Raw genomic sequence first — 12,642 nt, forward strand, 5'->3', positions numbered from 1 at the left:
TAATTTATCTATTTAACTTTAGAAAGTTCATAGAATCAGTTCATATGTTAACAATACCAGCTATGAATGACTGATATACATTTCTTTCATATTTAACATTAAGGTTTATTTTATTTTTAATTAAATAATTGAATTCCTGATGAGAAGAGACTTCTAGTGTATATTACTAGATCAATAACAGATTAATAATTTTACTTTTAGGTTGTACACCAATTCCTCCATTGAGTCACTTTATCAATAAGATGTAGAATTAATTATTGCCTAGCAAATTTTTTTGTTTCTAATTGATGTCTAATAGAGGTTTTGAGCATAGTCGTCTTGGTTAAAACAAGGCTAAATTTGGGCCGTCTATTAGACGTCAAAGATTACGCCAAAACTAGACCAATCATCAAATAAACAGAAATGAAAGACAACACAAATAAAGTCTGTCTAATCTGGGTAAGCCAAACTGTCCATAGTGTATGTGTGTGAATGAGAATGTATTAGTGTTTCCCATTGATAGGTTGCAGCTGGAAGGGCATCCGCTGTGTAAAACATATTCTGGATAAGTTGGGGGTTCATTCCGCTGTGGCGCCACCAGATTAATAAAGGCACTAAGCCAAAAAGAAAACAAATGATGGAAAATAAATAAATGAGATAAATATAATTAAATTACACTTTTGAGAGCATTAAGTTTGCCAGCAGGAAACAAAACAATATAATTTCATACATGTTTGTGTATTTGCTTACCAACAATGTATGTGCTTGGATCGAATCGATCTCGAGGACTGGCCTGTGTTGGGATCAGCAAAGTTAACGCACACTTTTCTCACAGTACAGATCCTGGACGAATCCCCGAATCTGTGCGTTATACGGTTTACCATCATCCTTGTCTATCACTTTAATGACATCTCCAATTTGATAATAGATGCCCTGAAAACAACAAGTGTGTGTTAGTGGAGAGAAAGTGGCAGGGACAAAACACTGAATATTCATTTTAAAAAGTTACCTTGTAAAACATGGACTCTAATGTGATGTGATGATCGTTCAAACCGACTGGTGCTTTTATTCAGTAGGCCAGTCCGTGCAGAGATGTATAAAGTACTAGTGACCCATACTTAAGTAAAAGTACAAGTGCTCTATCAAAAAGTGACTTAAGTAGAAGTAGAAGTGCTCTTTAAGCACCATACTCAAGTGGAAGTACAAAAGTATTCAACATTTTTCATACTTAAGTATTGCAAGTAGTTTATTTCAAAATTTACTACTCACGTACTGAAAGTAAAAGTACTGTGTATTGTGTAATGTAGTTATTAAAGAAAGCAGTAATACACTAATTGTTTTGTCTATTTTAAATATCTTTTTGGGGGCACTTGATTAAGCAGAACGAAAAGAAACAGGACTTATGATACTGTTTTTCTCTGTAAATAGTTTCTATGGTACAAGAACTCACATCGTCAGGCCCTTTTACCAGAAAATCCCTTCACTGATGAGATATTTCAGCATGTTCACTCACATACATACTCTTTCTCTCTCTCTCTCTCTCTCTCTCTCTCTCTCTCTCTCTCTCTCTCTCTCTCTCTCTCTCTCTCTCCCACACACACGCACCGCCCTGCACACACCTAAATGTACACTCTCTCCCCACTCTCACACATTCATACACTTTCACACACACAGTTCTCTCTCTCTCTCTCTCTCTCTCTCACACACACATTTTTTGTGAATTGTGGGGACCTTACATAGGTTACAATTGTTTTTGTACTCTAAAGACTATACTTTAGATTGATCTAACCCCAAATCCAATCTCTAAACACAACCCCTAAAGGAAATTATGTGTAGTTTTACTTTCTGAAAATAAAAAAAAAACTTTTAGTGTGATTGAATTTTAAACATAATGTCCACATAATTCACCTTCTCCTCATAACATCTGTGTAATACCGATGTTGTTAAGCATATACATGGGCACACACACACACACACACAAATACATATAAATACACTCTTTTACACTCTCATACACTCTCTCTCTCTCTCTTACACACACACAGACGCACACACAGGTACAATCACAGTTTCTCTCTTACACACATTATTCACTCTCACTCACACACACACACACACACACACAGACACACACACACACACACACACACACACACACACACACACACACATAGAGAACATAAAATCGAAAGGACAAAATTGCAATTCTTTAAAAAAAATTTATTTAAATTGACAACTGAAACAAAACTGGTCACCAGTGCAACGAGAAACGTATTTAAATATATAGAGACAGAATAGCATTAACACAAATTGCAAAACACGCAACTAAATTATTACAAAAAAGTGAAACATACCATATATAAATAATATTTTTAAAAATATTAACAAAAATTGGATCAATAATCAGGCTTCAGGAGCAGAACCATCCATTTTATAATGACATTAAATTACCAATCACAATTTTTTTTTTAATCCTATCTAGCCAGAAACGTTTCATAATTGCGAGTCCAGGTGGCTCGTCCACCCGAAGACAGCTCCGACTCCACACAGCTGCTGGTATACGATTGACTTTCAACAGGCCTCTCCAGCTTTCTTTACTGCAACAGGCAGAGTAAAGCGATTGGTTTCGCCCCTCCATAATGGCTGGCCATGAATGCTGAGTGTGATGGTGGGAGCCCATTAGAGCCTCAATGGCTGACAAGACACTTAGCACTCCCAAGAGCTCAAAACGGCCCTTTTATCACCGGCCCTAGGCTGGGCTGAGGCCTGAGAACTGGTGGCCAGCTGGGGCTTCACCCAACCCACACACACAAAACAGCACCTGCTTGGTATTACCCAAGGGCTGAGATTCCCACTGTTGCCCTCAGCTGGCATGGAGACTGGGAAGCAGCTGTGAGTTTTGACAGCGGGGATTTGGGAGATATGGGAAAGACAGTGGCTTTGTAAAGATTATCAGAACGTACCGCCATGAAGCGCAGTAACAGAAGGTCTGTATTGACTGGAGGATTTACGCAGGGTTGGACTCTGTTAGTGTTGCTTTGGAAATACAGCGACTTGAAGCCATTATAAAGCACTCAAGTAACCATTATGGTGTGGAAATTACCTTGAAGAAAGGGGGAAAAATACTTTGGGATCGGGATTCACTTTGGTGGAAATTACATGCACGAAGATGTTTTGCATTCTTGCTGGTTTTCACAACACTTCAGGGAGAATATCGCTGCTGACCCCGCAGTCTTTCCTTGCCCTGCTGAAGGAGTGCGTTGGGACGAAATGCATTAGTCTCGCTCAGGGGCGAACACCAATCTCATACAAGTACTTTTTTCACTTCCTCCGCCAATCTGAAAGAGCGCTGCATGAGGTGCATAAAAGTTCCATTGGTTTGACTGTAAGTGCTTCAGAAGCCATGGGGTGTTTTATTGGGGCGGTATGACGGCTTTTATCGTTTTCTTTCTTTTTTGGCAGGCCTATAAGAGGGAAATTTTGTCTCCTGATGCATGTGCAGATAAAAGGACTGGACATTTTATTATGAGCATAAGTGGCTCTAAAAAATGATTACAGGTCATGGGGAAAAAACAACAACAGCAACAAAAAAAGAATGGAAAGATGCATGAATACACAATAATATTTTCAGCACTTTTATCTATGGTAGCATTATCCTGTCTTATTGCTGCATTTGATTCAATGTCTTTTTGCATTATCGGACAGACTTCAAAAGTAAGATTTTCTTTCTGGCTGTCTTACCTTTCAGAACTTTCAGAATTTAATTTATTTATTAATTCACAGTGACGGGTGTTCCTCAGGGCTCTGTCTTAAGGTGTTTCTACTGAATGGTATAGTATGGTACAGTAAGGGTTAGTATAGATCGCCTTGCATTTCCACTGCCAAAAGAGTACCAATGGTGTAGGCATGGTGTACGACAGTAAGTTCCAGTCGACGTCATTCTGGCTTGAGGAAATGTCAAAGTAAAGCTGTACGGGTTGTTCACATATAATACAAGAAGCACTTCTTACAAAACAGATGCTTTATACACAAATACTTGTGTATAAATGTTCATGACTAACTTTTCTATAAACAGGATTTGATTATAAATGCGGATCAATGATAGGGCGAAATAGCCTACTGTAACATCTGCGGTTATATAAAATAAATCAATAAATGCAACATACAGTATATGAACACATACAGCCCCTTACAGTCTCCGATTAGTTACCAGTTACAGAAAAACACATTTAGTCGTTATTGGGGTTCAAAAACAACATGCAACATATAGCCCATAGTAAGTGCAAACCTCTCATTCGTATCTTTAATGTTCGCCAGCACATGTGACCTCTCTTAGAGAGTGACTCCTCATTCCCGAGTTCATAATAGTCCAAAAGGTGATGATAATAGTTAAACATGGCAGTTTGTTCATCTTTTAGTTGCTAAAAGAATCATTTGCTCCTTTATTTTGTATGGCTCCTCCTTTGTTTTTTTGTGCTTCGCTCTCACTTTTGTAGGTTTCTGAAAGAATCTGATGTCAGAAGAACTTCAATAATCAAGTGCACGTTATTGTCATTTGCTTAATAAGTTCGTTATTTCAAATCGAGACGAACGGCGAGCACATTTGAAAAAGCGAAACCGCTCACGTTTTAGATAGCCTTGTAAACAACTACGAGGCACCTGGTATATTCTGCTTTTCTTCTTGGCTTTGTCAAGACGATGAAAAGGTTTTTTGAGCTCGGGTTGATTGTGGTTTGTTATTATATGCATATATTATTATTGTTCAATGTAGGCATGGGTTTCACGGTATCACGGTATTGTGATTACTGCTCTAATATATATTCTTTTAAATGTCTGGGTAAAAGACAACACATTTTAAAAACAACACGTTTTAAAAACCATATATTTTATTTTTTGAAAGATTTAAAATATTTTGGAGCATTATACACGTTACGCTAAATAATGCCTATAAATCATCGACTTCTGCTCTATTCATTAGTTTCAAAAACACTGATTTTGGCATCTTTGGATATCTTTTCTGCTGGAGATACTGTTGTTCCAAAAAAAAAAAGTAAATAAAATATCTTACACATACCTTAGGAAACTTAACATCCCCCAGTGGGAACAGCAAGTCAACAGATGCACAAGGATAGCAACATACAGTATAAACAGCAAACAAAAATGACATAAATAACTGCTCACAGTGCATTAAATAAAGACAAATATACTTACAACTGAGCGATAATTTTAATAGTTCTCAAGCATTGGACTAAATGTTAAGGCTGGTAGCGAAAGTGATACATGTGCTGTCCACTCTACCAAACACTCCCTTCTTTCTCTATGGTTAGTGGCTCTTTATAAGGGTGCGAATCAACCTAGCGCGAGGAGGTCGGAAGCAGTATTGCATGTCAACATGCTAAACAATACACAATGCAAAAAGATAAATAAATAAACCATAAATAAATAATAGTAACATTTAACTGGTATTATAGACAATTTTGATGGTTTTAAAACTTTGACTTTTCCAAATCAAGTCAAGTCAAGTCAAGTCAAGTCAAGTCAACTTTATTGTCAATCAAACCATGCAACAGTACATTACACAGCAGACTGAAATTGCGTTTCTCCCATACTCCAATGTGCAATTTAAAAAAACAAAAATATGACACACACTAGACATAAACTAAACATTTAACTAATATAGTGCAAGATGAATTAAATAATAGACACTAATAAACTGTGAACAGTTACCATATATCCTATTGTTCCAGAATATGACCAAGTTGAGGTATTTATTGTAGTGCAATTAGGTGCAGTATGGCAAAAGTGCAAAGTGCAAAGTAGCAGCTTAGAGGTAAGTGTATTTTGTAAACATGTTACACGTGCAAGGAATATTAATATAAAAACATTTGAGTTTGCTTTTCTCACAGTTCCACAGATTTTTTGTGTGTGTGGGCTGTGGATTGTGATTTTATAGTCCAGTTTTCATGAGTGAGTTGAGCAGTCTAATAGCTTGAGGAAAAAAGCTATTTATGAGTCTAGTAGACTTGCAACGCATACTGCTGTAGCGTTTCCCAGATGGTAGGAGAGTGAACAGTTTATGTGTGGGATGGGTGAAGTCTTTGATGATGTTTGTAGCTCTTTTGTAGCAACGGAGCGGGTATATGTCCTGAATGGATGGTAGGGCTGATCCGATTATCTTCTCAGCTGACCTCACCACCCTCTGTAGAGCTGTCCGGTCAGCAGCAGAGCAGCTACCATACCAGACTGAGAGACTGCTGGTGAGAATACTCTCAATGGCACCTTTGTAGAAGGTAGTGAGTGCCGGTGGAGGGAGGTTAGCTCTTTTCATCCTGCGCAGGAAGTGGAGGCGTTGGTGAGCTTTCTTGACCAGAGAGGTGGTGTTGGTAGACCAAGACAGGTCATTGGTAATATGCACCCCCAGGAACTTGGTGCTTTTCACTGACTCTACCACACTGCCATAGATGGTGAGGGGGGGGTGTGACCTGTGATTCCTCCTGAAGTCCACAGTTATTTCCTTTGTTTTATTTACATTGAGATGTAGATTATTAGTGTCACACCAGTTGATGAGTTGATGTACCTCATCTCTGTAGGCCGAGTCGTCGTCGTTGCTGATGAGGCCCACAACTGTCGTGTCATCTGCAAATTTGATGATGTGATTTGAGTTGTATCTGGCACCACAGTCATGAGTCATCAGTGTGAACAGCAGAGGACTTAACACACATCCTTGAGGGACCCCAGTGTTCATGATGATGGTCTGTGAGGAGTTTTCACCGACTCTTACTGTCTGTGGTCTGTTGGTGAGAAAATCTAATAACCAGTTGCACAGTGGGGTGCTGATGCCTACAACTCTGAGTTTTCCCACCAGGTGTTGTGGTATGACTGTGTTAAAGGCAGAGCTGAAGTCAATGAACAGCATCCGCACACAGCTGTTTTTGTTTTCCAGATGAGCCAGGCTGAGGTGAAGTGCTGTTGCTATGGCATCATCAGTGGAACGCTTGGAACGATAAGCAAACTGGAAAGGGTCAAATGTGGCAGGTAGGCTAGATGTTATGTGAGCCTTAACCAGCCTTTCAAAGCACTTCATTATGATGGACGTAAGTGCTATAGGCCGGTAGTCGTTCAGTGTTGTGACTGGTGATTTCTTAGGTAGCGGGATGATAGTAGTAGCTTTGAAGCTTTCTGGTATAATGGCTTTACTCAGAGAAATGTTAAAAATATCTGTGAGAACATCTGTAAGTGAGTTTGAAATCACAGCATATCTTGAAAACGGTTATCATACCATGCCTAGTGCAATGTCTCGGCTGTGTATTTAAAAATAGCTCTTCCTTTGGTCCGACTTTATTTAGTTGAATGAACATTTTTTAGTTTTATACCTTACCCAGAATATAAAAATACATATAAAGACATTTAGATCATTTACTGTTATCATTACTATTGGACTGTGAAGAAACTTTCAACCAGCACAACAAAAAATGTTTCTGAAGACAATCACCTACTGCACCTTTAACTTTATTGTGGACAAGAAATCGTCTTTTGTGCAACTGCAGAACCTGGTTGTTGTTGTTTTTTTTTTAAATCATGTTTTCAAACCATTTCAAAGTTGTTGTTTTCTTTTCAACTATGAGACATTGCCCGTCTTAGACCTCTTTTTTTAAACCCTAATACTTTTCTATGATTTAAAAATTATTATAAGAGCTAAAAACAATAAAACAAAAGTTAAAGCTGCAGTATTTTTATTGTTCTGATGATTGAAATCACCTTTTTGTCTTTGACTTTGTTATATGAGGTGACCGAACACATTTCATAACTGATCTGTGGTAAAACACAAATGCTAAATCCTTTAGTATAGCGGTTTTGTATTGTATAATTTTAGCTCCTTGGTAATGACGGACATCTATGAAGAAGTAAAAATGCTCACGTCTTTGCAACAATACTATTTTAATTGAATTATTTTAGCGTGTTAAATGAGGCAGCGCAATAATGAGAGATATAACGATGGCCATTCTGTATTTCCAAATACCATTGTGTCCTTCATCCATGGATTATCCCAAAGAAGAAAAGCGTCCACATTTGCAGAACAATTGAGTTGACATGGACTGAAAAAGTGGAGCCAAGATCATCCCACCCGCCGCCCAGCAGAAAAGAAGGACTGAACTGCCAGAGAGACTGCTTTTGACGTCAATACGGCCTCCAACTTTCTTTGAGAAGTTATATGAGGGAATATTTTTCCCCCTCCCATCCATCTCTGCACATTACAGAAATAGTCGAATGCTCTAAAGTGGAGCTGTTTTCAGCTAGAGGTGTGATAAAAGGCTTTACTTTTGTGCTGCCGGGCTCAGTTTCATTTGGTCAATTGAATGCTGAAAAGGAGAAGGAAAAAAAAAACTTTTGCTAATTGACAATGCCAATGAAATTCAGTAGCTATTATGAGAGCTCCAGGATGAAAAGCCTACTAAGAAGCGTTTGTCTAATGCCTCTATTCACTGACTCCACAGTAGATCTTTCATGGAAACTAAATTTGCTGATTTCTTTCTTTCTCTTTCTCAAGACTTGGCATTTGCCACCGCACTATAACAAATTAAGTCTTTAGTTTGGGTGCGCTGGAATAGAAGACCTGGTTTAAAGATTGCTTGAAAACATTTCATGCTAGTCATACTCTGAAGTCTGTCACCTCCGTCACCCACATTTTTTTTTTATTTCACAAGCCAATATAAACACTCCCTTGTTGCATTGAAGTTTTCACCCAAATTAATGTGAGGATAGACTATGAAGACGCCTCAGCAGATTCCAATTAATTTCCGACAAAAGGAAGGCTAGCAAGCCAAGGTCCTCTTTAAAAAGAATGTATCTCTTGGAAAAAAGATTGTGGGCAAGAACTCATTTGTTTAACAGGTCTCATTGAAAGAAACGTTTCACGAATTTGATGAGACATTTGGAGATCTTTTTCATTCAAAAGAAATGGGATAATAGGAATTAAATATTTCTCAAATATGCAAGGTGGAATAGAATACAAAATGCTTCTTTTTAGATTTTAGACATTTTTCTTTATATAAATAATATTACTAGCACCGCATTTTGATTGGATATGAATTCTTAACAATTAGAAATATAAATTAGTTGCAGAATGTGCTAATACTTTAGACAAACATTCAAAGTGACTGAAAGTGTTGTTGAAATTGTTACTTATTTATTCATTTTTCTTCAGCTTAGCCCTTTATTTATCAGGGGTCACCCCAGCGGAATGAACCGCCAACGGTTCCAGCAGATGTTTTAGACAGCAGATGCTCTTTCGGCCACAACCCAGTACTGAGGAACACATACACTCTCACATTAACACAGCTGTGACTCGAACCAGCAACCTTCTTGCTATGAGGCGACACTGCTAACCACTGCGCCACCGTGCCGCCCTGAAATTGTTATTTTTTGCAGTAATTTATTTAATGATTTTGCATTCATTTGCAGAAACCACTTTCAAATCACCTGCAGAAGCAATCTACTAATATGATATTGACAGCCTGATCTCATGAGAAAACGTAAATATTTTACGTCTTGTCAGTTTAGTGGCTAATCGTTCAGTTCTGTCGGATGTAAATGTACAATTTTAAAAAGTTGCACCCAACCCGCCCCTAAACTCAACCATCATTGGGTAATGAGCAAATTGTACTAATTACGAATAACCACTAAATCAAAAACTTGTGAACTGCCATGAGATTGCGTTGGATATTGAAGGTTAAATAACGTATAGTTAGAATTCCTCCTTCTTAACTAAGTTAATTAGATTAACCTAGCAAGATAGGGTAATTGGGCAAGTTATTGTATAATGATGGTGTGTTCTGACTATCAAAAAACTGCTTAAAGAGGCTAACAATTTTAACCTTAAAATTGATAAAAAAAAAAAAAATGCTTTTTTACAGAAGAAAGGATATTATCAGACATACTGTGAAAATTTCCTTGCTCTGTTAAACATAATTTGGGAAATATTTAAAAAAGAAAAAAAAATTGAAAGGGTTTTTAATAACTCTGACTTCAACTGTACTGTATATCTCTCTCCCGCCTGTTAAGTCCTCTCAAGAAACAAATGTGATGTAAATTTTAAGTTGAGGTTAACGTTCTGCCTCTTGGCTTTTGATTTAAAAGCGCTTTCTTCTTCATTCACTGTAACTTTCCTCCTTCTTTCATTACACATTTCACGGGCCGGATTGCAACATTCAGCAGGAGGGACAGGGGTTAATAAGTGCAGTCACCCCTGATTTATTCAATTTGTAGAGTCCAGCCAAACAATGCGACAGGAGCTTTATTCGACCATCAGCTCAGTGTGGGCCTATTCAGAGCTTCAACCATAACAAAATGATAGAGTTCACCACCACAAAACCGACATGCTTGTTCTCTGGGGCTTTCAATAAATCAGTCCTGCTTTGCTGCACATCGTGGAAGTCTATGAATTATGGGACCATTAGGCTTTGAGCGTGTCTGGATCGCTTTCATCTGGAATGCCGAAGTGCTCTTTGTAATACAAATGAATGGGGTGGCAGAGTAGGAAAATCAGATATGCTTGTTTGGTTAGTCTTGAGGCATGTCCATGAAGAGTGATACTTCATCAAGCCAACAAATGAGGGTGAGTAAATGATCATTTTGGGGTAAACAGAAGGTGTTAAACGAGTCTTGTGACAAACCATGTTAGTTGCACAAACAGTTGAAGTCAGAACTATTAACCCACATAAGATTGTGTGTGTATCTGTGTGTGTGTGTATGGTAAAGAGGTAAAAAAATCCCATTGTGTATGTTACAGTTTTTTCAACTGCTAACACACATTTTCAAAACAGCATCACCTTTTTTTAAACTCGAAACACAATTCTCAAAACTGCACACACAACATGCCAAATGCCTCACATTTCTGTCAAAATGTAACACTGCATTCAAAATGCCATAAACACACAACAGAATGAAGCATTTTTATCAAACAGCAAACACGTCTTTCATAATAGTAAATGTTTGGATATACCATGTAAACACTGTTGTTCTAAATCTAAAGCTCTTTGCTCTTTCATAGACTTAGCTACATTTCAACACAAAGTTACAGTGGAAATAATTTGAGTGGAAACAGGTACACTGTAAACACTAATGCAATGAAGAAACAGGAAATATTCATAAGGTCAAACATTACTGCTGTATATAGTAGCATCCGACAAAACCATACACATACTGTATGTCAAAATGTAAAAAAATAAAATAAAAAACCTATAAAGTGAAAGTATATTGTCAAGAATAGAGTAAAGAACACTATTGTGTGTGGGGGGTCATCGGAAGAAAAGCGTTCATTGCCTGGAGAAGCTTTACAAAGTTAGGATATATTATACTTGCCAGTGCCAGGCTAAGAAGAATTCCTCTATTTTTTTTTCTAGAGGAATTTAGAATTTAGAAAAGGTAAATGTGCGGTAACTACGTAATGACAAGTTTAAGAGTTCAGACTTAGCTGATAATCAATAGAGCGTAATTGGCATGCTGTCCCGGGAGAGAGCCCTGAGCTCAAAATATCCTTGAGCCCGGGGCTTCCTCCCGTTAGAAGGGCGATAGAGAAGTTAGAGCTCAGGTTGGTCTGGAGCACTCCCCTGCTTGTCATCATGTGAGAAGTGTAAACTAAGGTTGTCTTGGGTGATAATCTGGTTTAGTTGATTGGCTATAGTGTATGGTTTTGGACGGTGGAAGGAAACCAGGGATCCTGGGGCAAACGCACGGGGAGAACATGGAAACTCTGCACAGAAACGCCATTCGGCCTGATAGGAGGTTGGACCAGCGGTGTTCTTGCTGTGAGGCAACAGAGCTAGCCACTGGGCCACCGTGTTGCTCCATCGGAAAAAAGGGGGAGGTAGGGGGGAACTTTAAGACGAAGAGCTCTTGTAAAATATATACCATGGTGAGCTCTTGTAAAATACCATGGTGAGCTCTTGTAAAATATATATTTTTGTTGCTCTTTTTGTTTTATTTTTCTCAATATATTTTTCTTTTTCTTTTTTTTTCAACTTTATTATGGGCACAACGGTGGCTTAGGTGTTAGCACATCTATCTCCCAGCAAGAATGTTTCTGTTTCGAATTCGCCAGTTGGCATTTCTGTGTGGAGTTTGTATTAATGTGTGTGTGAATGTGATGAGTATATGGTTGTTTTTCAGTAATGGGTGTGGGCTGGAAGGGCATCCGCTGCGTAAAACATTTGCTGGAATAGTTGGTGGTTCATTTCACCATGTCGATTCTTGATAAATAAGGAACTAATCCCAAGGAAAATGAATGAACTTCATTAGGATTAATATGCACCCATCATTGCAGAACGCCATGTGAGCAGGTAAGGGAAGGCAAGTTTATTTATATAGCACATTTCATTCACACACTGAAAAAAGTGTTGCATGCAAAACTGTTGCAAACAATTTATTTGTGTTGAATTTAAACAAACAAATTAAGTTTAATAATGTCCAATTTAATTTGTTTGTTTAAATTTAGCGCAAATAAATTGTTTACAACAACTTAACGTAAAAAAATTGAGTAAATCCAAGGAATCATCTTTGAATGATTTTTTTCAGTGCAGTGGCAAATTAAAGTGTTAAAGGGGCGTAATAGCTGAAGGCAGATTCGCCCTTCTTTGACCGAACTCTTGGAATTTCTAGTTTATA

The 12,642-nt window shown here is 37.9% G+C and overlaps 1 long non-coding RNA gene across 1 annotated transcript; it reads left to right on the forward strand.

Annotated features, from left to right (window-relative positions):
- Window positions 1-3,436: 3,436 nt before the first annotated feature.
- Window positions 3,437-9,984, forward strand: LOC147832605 (uncharacterized). The gene is made up of 2 exons (XR_015517023.1): window positions 3,437-5,496; window positions 7,234-9,984. It is a non-coding gene; the product is annotated as an uncharacterized LOC147832605 (long non-coding RNA).
- The last annotated feature ends 2,658 nt before the right edge of the window (window positions 9,985-12,642 follow it).

Source organism: Danio rerio, chromosome 19, assembly GCF_052040795.2.
Source record: "Danio rerio strain M-AB ecotype USA chromosome 19, GRCz13ab, whole genome shotgun sequence".
NCBI classification, from domain to species: Eukaryota; Metazoa; Chordata; class Actinopteri; order Cypriniformes; family Danionidae; genus Danio; species Danio rerio.